This window comes from Myotis myotis, unplaced genomic scaffold (assembly GCF_014108235.1).
Source record: "Myotis myotis isolate mMyoMyo1 unplaced genomic scaffold, mMyoMyo1.p scaffold_m19_p_3, whole genome shotgun sequence".
In the NCBI taxonomy this organism is placed as follows: domain Eukaryota; kingdom Metazoa; phylum Chordata; class Mammalia; order Chiroptera; family Vespertilionidae; genus Myotis; species Myotis myotis.
In genome coordinates, this window is record NW_023416335.1 from 25289485 (window position 1) to 25305070 (window position 15586).

Consider the following 15586-nt stretch of genomic DNA (forward strand, 5'->3'; position numbering starts at 1 on the left):
TAGGACTTGGTGTGTGGTCTCCGGGGCTTGTCAAAAGGGAGGGGCTTTGGCTGTTTGCAGACCTGTGCCTCTGCGTGCCATCTTTGCTGCACAGACATCATGGCACAGACTCTTGGGGACGTTGTGGGTTTGTGCAATGGATCATTTTAGAATCTGACCTGAAAATCTGTGCCTGTTTCTTTTCTTTATTCTTTTTTATTAATGTGCTTTTAAAAAGACTGTTGCCTGCATTTGCTTTAGAGCAAACTGGGAATAGCTGACTAACTGCAGAAGGGCTCAGAAGTGTGAATTAAGGTAGTGATCACTTCTAGCAGTTTATTTAACATTTAAGGAAACTCATCCTCTTTTGCATTTTCTTTTGTTATTATTTTTTAATTCTTTTTTTTTTTTTTTCAGAGAGGAAGGGAGAGTAAGATAGAGAGATAGAAACATCCATGATGAGAGAGAATCATGGATTGGCTGCCTTCTGCACACCCCCTACTGGGGATCGAGCCCAGGACCCAGACATGTGCCCTGACCGAGAATCGAACCGTGACCTTCAGCTTCACAGGTTGATGCTCAACCACTGAGCCTTGCTGGCTGGGCCCTTTGTGCATTGCAATAAGTCTCATGGACACTGTTTCCGAAAGCTGTGGTTCAGTATGCAACATCCTATGTAATAAAAGCCTGGGTGGCATCACGCATCGTGCAACATCATCACAAGATGGCCATGCACACAGCGGAGGCAGGCCCAATGGCCACTCTGCATGGTGAGGCCTGGGGGTCCCACAGCTCTGCGCGGCACAGAGGAGGCCGGTCCCAGCATCTCCGCCACCTAACGCGGAGGAGGCGGGTCATGGCAAGGGAGGGCAGTTGTGGGCAATTAGGCCGGCAGGGGAGGGCAGTTGGGGCCCATCAGACCAGCAGGGGAGCGGTTAGGCGTCAATTAGGCCAGCAGGGGAGTGGTTAGGGGGTGATCAGGCTAGCAGGCAGGAGTGTTTAGGAACCAGTGGTCCCAGATTGTGAGAGGGATGTTCGGCTGCCCCCGAGGGGTCCCAGATTGGAGAGGGTGCAGGCTGGGTTGAGGGCCCCCCCCCCCCTGCACAAATTTCGTGCACCAGGCCTCTAGTGTATAAATATAGTGCTTGTCTGCCCAGGAAAGTCACTGTGTTTGCCAGTCCTGGCTCCCATCCCAAGTCATCAGCACCACATCTTTGTTACAGGCAGTTATCTCTATTTTGGCTTTTTAACCTTTTGAAAAATTAAGGGAGTTCAACTTTCTATGGTTGGTCATTAAAGATAATTCAGTGATTTCTTTTGGAAATCAAGACTTGAAATGGGGCAGCTCTCTTTGCAAAACAAGAAGCATCAAACAAGGATAGTCATTAATACTGTATTTACTGCACTTATGTGGGTAGTTGCCAAGAGCATCATCATTTTTCTGGAACACTGTGTTCTGACTCTAGTTTGTTCATTTGTTGTATCTTTCTAGCCAAAAGGAAGTGGAATGTTGTGAGAGTGTCAGGTGAATTTGGGGCCAGTTAGATAGTTATATCAAATCACACAATTAGCCCTGCTGGTTTGGCTCAGTGGATAGAGATTTAGCTTATAGACTGAAGGGTCTCGGGTTTAATCTCAGTCAAGGGCACATACCTCAGCTGCAGGCTTGATCTCTGGCTCAGGTAGGGGCCCATGAGAGAGGCAACCAGTTGATGTGTCTCTCTCTCACATCGATGTTTCTCTCTCTCTGTCTCTCTCCCTCCTTTCCACTGTCTAAAAATCACTGGAAACATATCCTAGGTTGAGGATGAACAAACAACAACAAAAAACTACAAATCACAAATTTACTTTTGCTTGATTCACTTACTCATAATGGTGTGTGGTTGCTCCTGGAAAAAGTTTACAGTGTAAAATATTTATTGAAACCTCAATGTGCTTGTTAACTTAGTTGCTGATTTCAAGGAGGGACAGGTGGCAAATGCCAATAGAGACTGGCCAGTCCTCAATAGAGCTGGAGTTAGATGGGTACCAAGTCTGGGTGATCAGGGCTGGGCTGGCCTCAAGGGCACAGTTGCATGGGCTCATATCAAAACTGGTGATCACAGACAGGTAAGCACTGAAGACCTAGAAGATAGAAGAAGATAGCCCCAAGGAAAGTGCTGGGTACAGAACTGAGTCAGTTGGGCAAGCATCAGGTAAGGCATGATCAAGGCTGAAGATGTGAGAGGGGGCTGCCTTAGTCATGGAGTCATGGCCCACACAGTCAATAAAAACCCTTTCATGCGAAGATGTAGTTACAAAAGTCTTTGGAAGATCTGAAAGCCAAATAGGATGATGAGGTCACCCAGAGATTAATAATAGCAGGAAACCACTAACACCTCTGAGGCTGGTGGAAAAAAGAGAAGGGAGGGGCCTCTACTAGAGGCCGAGAACTGGACCTACATGGAAGCTCCCAGAAGCAGCTGGGACCATGGAGGGAAGGCCTGTCTGGGGGAATGGAGCCATGTTGGAGACAGAGCCACTACTGGAGATACCTTCCAACGCAGAGCGAGCAAAGGGAAGAGGTACTCTGGCTTCTTTCTCCCTTCTCTCCTTCAGTCTTCCGCCTAAACCTAGCTGGAGCCAGCTGGCAAGAGAGTCTGGAAAGGTAGTTTGCAGGGGGAGGGTGGAGCCAGGGAATGGATCAAATTACAAGTAGGCAACCCACCCACACACAGGCAGGGGTCTGGGGCAGGGGTTGGAGGGAGACTAAGGGGCAGGCTTTCTGACAGGAAGCCAAAGCCTAATGGATTCTACTGGAGCAGCAGAGCAAGACTTGCACGGAGGGTTACAGAGCCTGGAACGTTGGACTAAGCTGATTTTCCAAAGCTTGTGCCCGGGAGCCCTTCTTGTGTCAGGTGATTGTTCTCTGGCCTGCTGGAAACTCGGCCACATTTTGGGGGCAGTTTAGATTCTTTGTTAGATTCCTACCCCTGTGAAGGCTCAGCAGCTGGCCTTTGACCAGGACTCCCAGAAGCCTCCCTGTAAGTCAGGGGTGGGGAATGTCCGGCCCTCGGGCCATATAAGGCACACAAAATCGTTTGGTCTGGCCGTGCCAACACATTAGGGGTGAGTTAATCAACTGTTTGACCAAATATAGCAGGCTAATTTTTAAATAAGTTTGAATGGCCCGAGAATGATATTATAAATATCCAAATGGTCTTTGGCAGAAAAAAGGTTCCCCACCCGTGCAGTGGTTGAAACTCTGGGTGAATGATGAAGAATTCCATGACAGTGAGCACTAAAATAAAGGAAAGTTCTGTATAGAAAGGGTCCTTTCTTGCCTTTATGTCCTGAGTGGCTACAGAAGCAACACTTTTCTGACTTAGCCATATAAATTCTCAGCCATGAATTAGAGCATCTTCTGGTCTCTGTCCCCTTCCATACAGTCACTCTCTGTAGAACAATTGCCATTTTAATCATCCCTATCATCTTCATGACCATCTCCATTGTCATCATCACAGACATTGAATAATTATCTGCCTTGCGGAGAAGGGGGCAGGTAAGCTGAGTTCAGCTATTTACATCCAAGATAACGATCATTCCTGGAACCACTAACATATACCAGACTCTGCGCTCTAAGAATAGCCATGCAGTGGTTCTCAAACCTTGGTGTGACTCAGAGTCACCTATGGGGCTTCTAAAATGCAGATAGCTTCTCCCACGTGTGGCCTCCCACTCTGTTTCTGATTCAGCAGGTCTGAGGCGGGGGCCGATCATTGGCATTTCTCACTAGTTTCCAGCTTGTGCTGGTGCTGCTGGTCCCGGGACACCCTCTGGGAACCTCTGCATCAGTGCCTTGGCTCTTCCCAAAGGCAGGTGCTGTTGTCTCCACCCTCCAGCAGAGGAACGGAGGCTCAGAGAGCTCACAGAACTAGTGACAGGCACATGGCTGAGAAGTGGTAATGGGAGGTCCCTGGGTCAGAGGTTGGTGTCCCCACCCTCCAGGGCTTTGCTCTGGCAGGACCAGTGGCTGCCGTCTCCGTGGGCCAAGCGATTGGCCGCCTGTGGACTTCGTCGTTTGCTCTTACAGCCCTAGTGAATTTCTTTCTTACATTTTATTCGGTGCCGAAAGTAAATCGGTGGGTTACATTAAAAAAAAAAAATTGGGTCCTGTTTGGACTGGTTAATGGACTCTCACTTTTTGGTACAAATGCCCCTGGTGGCGAAGGCTGGTGGCTTGTCTGAGGCAGTGAGACCTGGCAGCCCTACTCTGCGCTGAGGGAGGGACCCTCTGCAGGAGCAGCTGGCCTCTGTGCTGGGGTTTTAGTGCGACACCTGGGGCCCAGCACCTGCCACCATGCTCAGACCTCTCTCCTACCTCCGCGTGTGTGGCCTGTTGCCTGGCATTTTGTTTCACAATTAACCAAGGATATTTTAAATAAAACCAGTCTCCCAAGTTGATACCCACTGCAGCCTTCCCCAGTGACCTTTACAGGGCCATGAATTCCCCGGCCCTACGCTCAGACCCCTCACCAACAAACTCCGCCTGATTCCCAAATCACTGATTGCACACAGCAGCCCATGGGAAGACTCAGGGCTTGCAGGATAAATAGGGCGAGATAGTATGCATAACACATCACTCCTTCCCTACTGGATTTCAATCACATATTAATTATTAATTCAGAGTATCTTTATTTTTCCATCTGCAAGCTGCAAATGTGAACTCCGGCCATGTATTTTTAAACAGCTCCATTATGATCAAGCAAATTTGAATATCTCATGTAGTTTATGACATGTGGGCTTTGCTTATAAAGGAAAAAGCTGTTGTATAGATGGTTTCTATTTTTTCAGTTTGGTAAACTGCAGCCAAAATCTGAGGAGAAATGTGAGCTACTTGCCATTGAATCGTTCTATAGATCACACTTGCAGTAGCTTCCATTATGTTCCTTTGCAGAAATAGCGAGGACCCAAAGTAGAGAAATCGATGTCCTGGAACCTGGGTTAGATTAGAAAAATTGATGAATTGATAATGATATAGGTAATCTGGATAATTAAGATTTAAAAACAGCTTTACTTGGCTATAAATGCAGTCAATGCTGCCATCTGGAAAGAAAAAAAATGCAAAATTAAATTTTCTGGTACTTTAGAAATGGATTCCAAAGAGTATTCATGTATTAATTACCCAATCGATATTAGGAAATCTGTTAGAAAATAACTGCTTGTAACTTTTATTTTTGAAACTCAGTTTTTGGATTCTGGTAAATTTATACCTGTAGTTTTCCAGTTAACTTTAAAATGTAGTTTTGTATTTTATATAATGGGTTTAATACAAAGAAAATTCTCACCATATATCTTCTAGAATTCTTACATAGAAGCCAGAGTCTTCTGTAGTCTTGTTTATCAGTTGTTTATTGCTGCATAGCAAACCTTCCCCAAACACAATGGCACAAAACAACAGTCATTTATTGAATTCACAAATGGGAAATTTGGGCAGAGGTTGGCATGGGAGACTTGCACATTGTGCACATCAACTGGGGTGGTTCAACAGAAGGAGGGAGGGCCAGGGGCTGGGAGGGCAGGGGGAGGAGGAGATAGAGAATCCTCTTCCCAGAAGGCCACTCACACGGCTGCTGAGTTGGCTGGGAACTCAACTGGGGCCTTGGTTCCTCTTCATGGAGGACACTCCATGAGGTGTCTGGGCTTTCTTATACCACGGTAGCTAGTCTCTAGAGTGCTCATCCCAAGAGAGCCAGGTTGCAAGCTGTGATGTGGTCTTCACGACAGTCTTGGAGTCTCATGGCATTATTTTTGCTGTGCTTCATTGGCGGGCCAGTGTTGAAGGGCTGGTGACTGTAGACACTACCTGTTGATGAGAGAAGTATCAAGGAATTTGACCACATGTTTTAGAACTGCTGAACCCTATTAGGAGCCTCTGATGAACATTGAACTGTGGCTTCTTCTAAATGAAAGACTCAATCACTTGTTTGATCAGGTGAGGCTGCACTGCTATCCCTAAATTACATGGCCCATTGGAATCTGTCTTGGCCCATTCATTAGGTACACACTGAATTGAACAGTGTTCTTCAGGTCTGCACTGGGCCCAGGTGAGCTGGGCGAGGGCAGTCTTGTTGGAGGGCTAGGGATGGAATCCGACTGCAGGGCTACCAGGAAAAATTTGATGATGTTGATGAGGTGGAGGCAATAGGTATGGACAGTGCTTTCAAAATGCTTAGCTGAGGCATGAAGAGAGAAAGGGCAATAACAAGAGGGTGGTGATACCCAGCCAGATAGCGTTCATTTTCTTTTATTTTTTTTTCTATTTTTTTTTCAAACGTGGGAGAATTTGTAGGGTGAAGAAAAGGAGCCAATATAAAATGTAAGGTGGTATTTTCTTCATTCACTGATGTGACTTAATGTTTCTTCTAGAAGTTCTTAAGTGCATGGTTCATGGCCCAGTTCTGTACACAGTGGGCATGATAAACATTTGCAGCAGAACAAAGGAATTCCACCTGTAGAAAAAGGTTGTATGGGATTGCTCACCTCCTGTGGTAGCCTGTTTCCTTCCCCTTCAGGGTGTGGTCTTTGCCTGTCATTTTGCTTCACAATAAACCACCATGAAGATTTTAAATAAAAATCCATCTCCCCCATTGAGGGATGCTGCGGCCAATTCCCAGTGACCTTCACTGGAATTCCAATGAGTTCTTCTCTTCCCTGACCTCAAACCCTCACCAACAAACTCTATTTTTCCAAGTCACTCATTGAAGTACAACAACCCATAGGAAGACCCAGGGCTGGTGTGGCTCAGTAGTTGAGCGTAGACCTATGAACCAGGAGGTCAGAGTTTGATCCTGAGTCAGGGCTCATGCTCGGGTTGTGGGCTCAGTCCCTAGTGTGGGGCGTGCAGGAGGCAGCCAATCAGTGATTGTCATCATTGAAGTTTCTGTCTCTTTTTCTCCCTCCCTTTCTCTCTGAAATCAATAAAAATATGTTAAAACAAAAGAAGCTCCAGGGACCAAATACTGATCTAGTCAGAGAATCATTTTCTCTCTGAGTGTCAACTGGCCCTCTGTGAAATGGAGTACGAACACCTGCTTCAGAGGGGTGTTGTGAGGGAGGTGAGAATGTGGCTCACAATGGTATAAGCGCTTTTTAAACTAAGAATTGTAAACGGCAGAGTCTATTCAAATGTAAGGAACTGATTATTTGTATTCCCGTAGGCCAGTGTGGGTGTTCGCATTTTATTAGAAACCTGACTTCTCCTCCGAGGGTCATATATAGTATCTGCTTCAGTCACTTTTCTCTTTTTTGACTTATAAAAGAAATTGGCCTAGAAATGCCAGCAATTGAGAAATGGCAGTGGTTTTTTGCTTCATGATCTACAGTTGTAATAGACACAGCAATAACAGTATTCTCTATGTGTAGTCTCTTTCTTTTTTTCTAAGGAGTAAAAACCACTGGCTGGAGTAAGTAATGGGAGAGTGGAGTTTCATCTGTGGCACCGCATGTCTTTGGAAGCCAAATTTTCTCTGACACATGAGAAATGGTTGAAGACATTTCAGAAATTATTCCTATTGGTAATGGTCCGAGGCACACACTGTGTAGGGAGTAATATAATCCAGTTTGTAATTTGTGCTAATTAACTGCTAGATGAAAAGAATTTCAGCTTTATTAATTTCATTTTTCAATAATTTGCACATCTGGACAGCACTGTACATTTGGATTGTGATGTGAAAATATATAATATTTTCAGTACGGCATCTCTTTCAGGTCAACTACACTCTAAACCAAAACTTCTAATGGGGACAGAGGATGAGACACGAGTCGTGCATTTATATCCTAAGTTTTCCTGCTCAGCACAGGAAGCATGTGGGTTGAAACGGTCATACACAGAGATTGATGCGGAAATCTTTGGCTCAGGACTTTGTTGTTTCTGATGCCAACTAGTGGAAAGCATATTGGTGGATTGAGGCCTTCGTGATGCCTCCTTCATTCTGGTAGGGTGACAGTCACAAAAAGTCACACTGTGCACATTGCCTCTACTTCATTCTGCTAGAGTGACAGTCACAAATACAGTCATATTTCTTTACTTCATTCTGGCAGAGTGGCAGTTACAAATACAGTCATACTGTGTACGTTTCTACCTCATTCTGCTAGAGTGACAGTCACAAATACACTCATGCTGTGCACATCTCTACTTCATTCTGATAGAGTGACGTCACAAATACGGCCATACTGTGCACATTTCTACTTCATTCTGATAGAGTGACAGTCACAAATACACTCATGCTGTGCACATTTTTGCAGTTCTTAATGCAAACAGAGACCCTGAGTCCAAGAATATATCTAAACCGCTTAGTAAACACTTAAATAGCAGAGAGGGCATTTGAAAAACCTATCTTTGGTGTTTGCATTTTCTAGTGTGAGTGCTTCTGTGTTCCACAGGGTTTTGTCCCTGACAGAAATTTCTGTGCCAAGCGTGAGAGGTAGAGACATGTGACTGAGCTGGAAGTGGAGTCAGAGAAGGGAGGGACGTGACTGACCACGGACCCCATGTCTCGTCCCGCAATCACCATGACTCCCGGGTCGACACTGTCCCTCTTGGGCACTGCTGCCTTCCCGAAGGTTCTTGCCCTGGCCAGCTTGCCCTCTTCTGTACTAACAGGGGGAGGAGGGGTTGTGAACAAGCCCAGGCTGGGGAGGAGTTCTGTGTGGCCCATGTTTCCACGTGAACCGAAGGTGGCATTCAGACCAGAGTGCACATTTGTTTGGGCTTTTGCTGTCTTTTCCATTTCTGGGACGTCCCTTCTGGGTGTAGTCTTGGTGGGAAGCAGGCATCGCCCTGGGTGCTCACAGGCACACCTCCTAGCACAGCTAACTGGACGCTCCTCCCTGAACTTTGAATCTTGAGTGAGGAGAAGACCCACAAGAATGCCCCCAAAAAGGAAGGCCAAAAAGAGAGAGTGGAAGTCCTGAGCCAAACATTTCAGCACCTTCAGAGAGGAAGGATGGTTGGATCTGTCTGTGGCCGTGGTGGCAGCACTCCTGTGAGCACCTTCTGTGGACAAAGCCAGAGTGAGCTCTTGCTCGCCTTCTGATGCTTTCCCCAAACTGGCAAGTGTTAGTTTCAGCCCTGCTATCCAGAGTCCAGACTGACATAGAGACCCCCTCCCACACGGGTGGCCCCAAGTTGCCATTGGTTCCACACTCTCTTTTCGGCCTTCCATTTTGGGGGCATTCTTGTGGGTCTTCTGCCGCAGGTGGAGCATGGAACAGAATGCTGACCTTTCCACCCTCCATTAGCCAAGGTCGGTTTACTTGAGGGAAAGAACCAGTGTCCTCTTGCCTTGTGTATGGCTAACGGGTGTCATCATGTTGTTTGTACCACCGTGGGACACCTCACCGTTCACGAGAGCACGTATGTACCTGATCCTTTGGATGTCTGAGTATAGACACTACTGTCTAAGTTGTACAGGTGAGCAAGCAGCTTCAGTGAAGGTGACTCTCCCGAGGTCATAGGGCTTTTAACTGGCAGAAATAGGACGTGAACTCAGGCCTCCTGACTCCCAAACCACCCTTTCTTGCTCATTCTGACACATCAAAGTTAGCCTTGTAATGAAATATCCTTCATTGAAAGACCACTCCTACCAGATTCAGAAGTCTCAGCGACTGAGAATTGAGGATGAGGAGCATTTGAGTAAGAACAGTTCCCAGCTGGTGTGGTCACCTCAAGCAGTCTTGTTCTGAGTTCCCTGGGGCCATGTGGCTCATGTTAGGTTGTTAGGTCCCATTACCTGGCAAGATCAGGGGCCGGTAGACTGATCACCCTCTGTCTCCCTTCTCTATTTGAGACACTATGTGGCTCTGCAATGGTGATGGTCAAACACCGCCTACACCTGGGTCCTCCCCTCTAGTCCCAACCCGTCAGCAGCTTGTTCAGCCCACAGGACAGCACGGCAGGCCAGCTCCCAAGTCTGGGTGGTTTACTTTGAAACTGCTCTTTTTTACCGAGCTATTTAACACGAAGAACTGGTTAATACTGATTAGGATCATCCCCAAACAACATTTTTTCCTCTCAAATAGTATGTGCTCATTGCCGATAGATTAGGACATACAAATAAGCAAAAAGAAGTAAAGAAAAATTAGGAAATACACATGAACAAAAGGAAATCAGGAAAAACTCTCATCTTGCCACCCAGAAATAGCCACTTTAAACATACAGTTTTCCAGACCTTCTTGCTGTTAAATTTTTATTCCCCTGTATTAGGTACTACTATAAGCATTTTTACATACCTTATCTCACCAAGTCTCCCCAACTTGCAAGATGTTATTATCCACATCTTATAGAAAAGGGAACTGTGGCTTAAAGGGGTCTGCCTAATTTCAAAGGTTGTACTCTTAACCATAATTATAAATATACATGTTATAACTGTATAGGTATTAAATGGATACTTATTGAGCACCTCCCCCAAAGTCCGTTCATGTTGCAGCAAGGTAGGTTGTGTAAAATGTGTGAGTGGTTGGCTGCAGCAGAAAGTATGTGAGCAGGGATGGGTCCAGGTTTTGCGGGGCCTGATGCTTATGCAATTTTGGTTTTCATTTTAAGAGAAAAATATAAAATTTTGAATACAGAATTAGATACAAAGTGAATATCCTATATAATAAAAGCCCAGTGACCGAAATGGTGGCATGACCAGAACAACCAGAGACCAGGACGAAGAGGCAGGCAGGCGAGTGGTTAGGGGTGATGAGGCAGGCAGGCGAGCAGTTAGGAGCCAGTGGTCCCAGATTGCAAGAGGGATGTCCGACTGCCGGTTTAGGCCCGATCCATGGGATTGGGCCTAAACCGGCAGTCAGATATCCCCCCAAAAGGTCCTAGATTGCAAGAGCGTGCAGGCCAGGCTGAGGGCCCCCTCCCCCATGCATAAATTTCATGCACTGGGCCTCTAGTTTACTTATAACGAGAAAAGGAATCACAAGAAACCCCTGAAGCTTTGGAGCTTCAAGTTCCCTTTTTCTTTCTGCCCTCTCCTTAGGCAGTTGACCAGAAAAGCTTCCACAGTAAGTGTGGACGAAAAGGGCCACATGTAACCTGCGTGGCGGCCTTGCAAACCCAGAGACCTAAAGTAATCACAAAGGGTGGTTTGAAGTTAAGACGTTTTAAACTAAAGAGCTCTTTATGGTGGGTAGTCATGTCCCAGGCTGGCATCTTCCTTGACAAAGGTCAATCTTTACCTTGACTGAGCTTATTGTCTTTTTGCATCGATGATAACTTATCGTAGGAATGTCAAAGCAATTTTCCTTTCCCTGGAAGCCTCAAAGCACAGGCACCGCTCTGCAGAGACCACAAATCCCCTCGTTGTTATTGAGTTAATTTGTGACTGTTAACTATCCTGCACCCACCTAAGTAAGAGACGTGTCTATCCTTTTACGCTTTATCCAATCCCAGAGGTTTCCCTGCTTTGCTTTCTCCCACCTTCCTAATCTATCACCAGTGGATTTCATGTAACCCACTTACGTCTCCTCTCTTGATTGTAACGTATAAAACAAGATGCAAAACTGCCATTCTCCAGAGCATTATCTCAATCTGTTGAGATTCTGTTTCCCAGCAATTGTAGACACTTTGGCTCAAATAAACTCACAGAAATTCTTCACAGGTTTGAATGTTTCTTATGTTGACAGTAAGGCTTCCTGATGGGAATCTGGCTTTTCCTCCTGCCCAGAAAGCTCCACCCTCCCAGGGCTGGTGTCAGGCAGGGGCCTGCTGCTTAAGCTTCTCTGTGTTTCCAGGCTTAGTGGGGGGCAGTGTGCAGGGGAGACTCTGGGTCCCAGGGGGGTGGCGAGGGGAGGAGGCACCGCTTCGGAGCCGAGAGCTGTGGGGTTGGGAGCGGCATTCCCGCAAGAGTGACACAGAATTCTTTTCCCATTTCAAGATGCTGTAAATATTGGCTGGCATCTTCTTCTCCTATAGTTTTATGGTTTCATGTTTTGTCTTTGTTAGATCTAGAGTTTCATTTGGTGGATGTTTTGGAGTAGGAACCTAATTTATTATTATTTTCCCCAAAATCTTAACCAGTTGCTTCAATACCATTTATTGGCAAAATTGTAAATGTTCAGTTCTAGGCAGTTATTTTTATTTTTGTTATGAAAGAGATCTTATATCCTCACCCCTAATTTTTCTAACGGGCTGTTGTTGGTATGTAGAAAGATTAAAAAAAAAAGAATTTGACCCATTAGCAAATTCTTAGTAATTCTGATAGTTTTCCCATTGTCAGGCCTTTTTTTATCTTGTTTCTACTTTTTGAAACCTATTTTTGGAGTGGTGTCTGATTAATAAAATGCTAGGATGACTGGCCCATAGGCTGTGGGAAGTGGCCAGGGCATGGTGACCTGATCATTGTGACCTGACCAGGCAGGATTACTGATCATAATAATTATGATTGAACAAAGTAGGGTAAAGGTCAGGATACCAAGAACTTGGGGAATTTATCGCAAATCATAGGAAGTCTGACCCAGTGTGAATCACACCACAGATCAGATCACATATCCTGACCTGACATTTAACTTGGCCACAGCCCTGCCCTGGTACCCGGCTGTCTGTTACCCCGCCCGCTCTGCCTGACATGGCAAATTGCTTACCCAGGGTTGTTTAAAGGGATGTTGTGCCCAGGGTGAACTTGTTCTGCCTGCACTTCCCTGAATAAGGGACTGAACTCGCCAGAGATCAGCACAGCTTTTAGGGATTTCCCGAACGTTTGCGTGTGCTGCAGCACCCTGCCTTCAGATGCACAGCAGGTCTGAGTTGTCCCGGTCTGTGCCCGCCAGAAAGGCTGCGTAGACCCAGATCTCCAGCGTGGGCAGGCAGGCCTGGCCCAGAGCGGCAGTTTGCTCAGGCTGTGCAGTGCCATGGTCCTGGCTCGCGCAGAGGTGAGTAACCTGAGACCTGCATCTGTGACTTACGTGTGGTTTAGACCCATTTTTCTTGAACATTGTTTCACACTGAAGCAACATACTTTGTGGGCTTTACACCCTGTGCGCACTCGTGAGTGCTCCCTTTCCCAGGAACTAGAAGGGGGAAGACCGCAAGGGTCATGGCAGTGATCTTACAGGTGCAGGTGTGTGGCAGAGGGAAGTGTCCCCAGTGGGAGGGAAATTTGGGGAACCTTCTATTCGGGCGGCGGGGGGTGGGGGGGGTGCTGGGAGCCATTGTATTTCTAATGAAAAAGAGCCCCTAGGAAGGGAAGTAAGTTAGCTTGCCAGCTCATTAGCAAACTTTCTGATCTGTTCCAGGCCCAAAGAAGGGAGAGGAGAGACAGCCTCCTCTAGCAGCTGCTGGGCCCGGGGCAAGGAGACCAATGGAGGCTTCCATTCCATGTTTCTAAATAAATATTTCATTAAAATTTTGTTTCAATTACAGTTAACTTTCAGTATTATCCCGTATTAGTTCCAGATGTACAGCATTATGGTTAGACAGTCATGTACTTCACAGAGTAGTCCCCCTGATATTATAAGTACCCACCTGGCCCCATACTTAGTTATTACAATACTAGAGGCCCAGTGCACAAAAATTTGTGCACTCGGGGGGGAGGGGGGGTCCCTCAGCCCGGCCTGTGCCCTCTTGCAGTCTGGGACCCCTCAGGGGATGACCACCTGCTGGCTTAGGCCTGCTCCCCAGGGGGATTGGGCCTAAGATGGCAATCAGACATTCCTCTGGCAGCCCGGGAGCCCTCAGGGGATGTCCACTTGCCAGCGGGGAGCAGGCCTAAACTGCAGTCGGACATCCTTAGCACTGCTGAGGAGGCAGGAGAGGCTCCCACCACCACCGCTGTACTGGCAGCCGTCAGCCTGGCTTGTGGCTGAGCAGAGCTCCTCCCATGTGAGAGCACCCTGACCACCAGAGGACAGCTCCTGCATTGAACATCTGCCCCCTGGTGGTCAGTGTGTGTCATAGTGACCAGTCATTCCCAGTCATTCTGCTGTTAGTCAGTTTGCATATTACCCTTTTACTATATAGGACAGAGGCCTGGTGCACAGGTGGGGGCCGGCTGGTTTGCCCTGAAGGGTGATCCGGATCAGGGTGGGGTCCCTCTTGGGTGCCTGGCCAACCTGGATGACGGGCTGATGGCTCTTTGCAGCAGGTCACACCCCCTTCAGGGTGGGGGTCCCCACTGGGGTGCCTGGCCAGCCTGGGTGAGGGGCTGAGGGCCGTTTTCAGGCTGTCGGGCAACTGAAGCTCCCAGCCTCTCCTTTTTTTTTTTATTTTTTATTATTATTCTCCTGGGATTTATTTACCTTCTATAGCTGTCACTGGAGCTGAGAGCCGGCTCCAGCTCTGAGGCCCGGCTCCAGCTCTGAGGCTGCGACTGGCTGAAAGGAGCTATCTGGGTTTGTTTACCTTCTATAATTGAAACACTGTTGCCATCACTGCTGCTCTAAGATCTAAGGCCAAAGCTGGCTGAAAGCAGGTTTCTGGAGCTTGTTTAGCTTCTATAATTGCAACATTGTTACTTAGAGTGGAGCTGAGAGGCCGGCAGCAGCAGGCGGGGAACGTTGGCTTCCTCCATCACTGGAGCAAGCAAGCCTCCTGTTCGCTTCAGTTGCCTGTCTGCCGGCCGCCATCTTGGTTGGCAGTTAATTTGCATATCGCCCTGACTAGCCAATGGGAAGGGTAGCGAAGTTATGGTTAATTACCATGTTTGTCTATTATTAGATAGGATTATTGACTATGCTCCATATGCTGGACTTTACAACCTCATGACTATTCTGAAACTACCAACTTGTACTTCTTAATCCCTTTACCCTTTCACCCAACCCCCCATCCTTCTCCTCTCTGTCAGCTATCAGTCTGTTCTCTGTATCTATGAGTCTGTTATTATTTTGTTTGTTAGTTTATATTTTTCTTTAGATTCCACGTATAAATGAAATCATATGGTATTGTCTTTCTCTGTCTGGCTAATTTCAACAAAATGAAATAAATATCTCAAAGTTACCTTTTGCATAAATCCAGTTCTATCCTCCTCTCTTGATAAATATACCTTCATAGCATCCTGGGCAGCCAGATTCAGATTTAGAATTCTCAGACTCAAGTTCCTTGTCCAGAATCTCCCTGCGGTACATGTTGACATCCCTGGCCACAGGTCCCAAGTCTGTCTGCACCCTCTGCTAACAGCCTCCCTTGTACAAAATGAAGGAAGGGTACCACCTTTGAGAGCTTGGACCAGACAGGTACTGAAGCAGGTCCCAGGGACCTGTGGTATGGTCTAGAACAGTGGTCGGCAAACTGCACCTTGCGAGCCACATGCGGCTCTTTGGCCCCTTGAGTGTGGCCACGAAGTTTCAATCGCACTGTACGTGCGCGCCCGCACGTGGTATTTTGTGGAAAAGCCACACTCAAGGGGCCACAGTTTGCCGACCACTGGTCTAGAAGATGGGGCGGGGTCTGGGTAGGCACATCCCTGGGGCTCTGTGAGCTCCTGGCTCCATGGACATGGCATGGCTGGAAGAAGTGTGAGCAGGACCCTCTAAGCATGGTGTCCAGGGCATAGGTTCAACCTCTTGCCCAGCCTAAGATAGATAGGGTTGGGAATGAACATGGGAGGAGTGGATGGAGCACATGGGAGCTTCGAAC

The 15586-nt window shown here is 47.0% G+C and overlaps 1 protein-coding gene across 3 annotated transcripts in view; it reads left to right on the top strand.

Annotated features, from left to right (window-relative positions):
* Nucleotides 1–15586, top strand: part of CSGALNACT1 (chondroitin sulfate N-acetylgalactosaminyltransferase 1) — a 318463-nt gene that overhangs the window by 50160 nt on the left and 252717 nt on the right. For 2 of the 3 annotated variants that reach the window (XM_036300299.1, XM_036300302.1), the window contains exon 1: nucleotides 2395–2543. The exons of the other annotated variant lie outside the window; for it this stretch is intronic. The gene's annotated coding sequence lies outside the window, so the exon portion shown is untranslated. Of the gene's footprint in view, nucleotides 1–2394; nucleotides 2544–15586 lie in introns of those variants that run through there. 3 annotated transcript variants of the gene reach the window in all.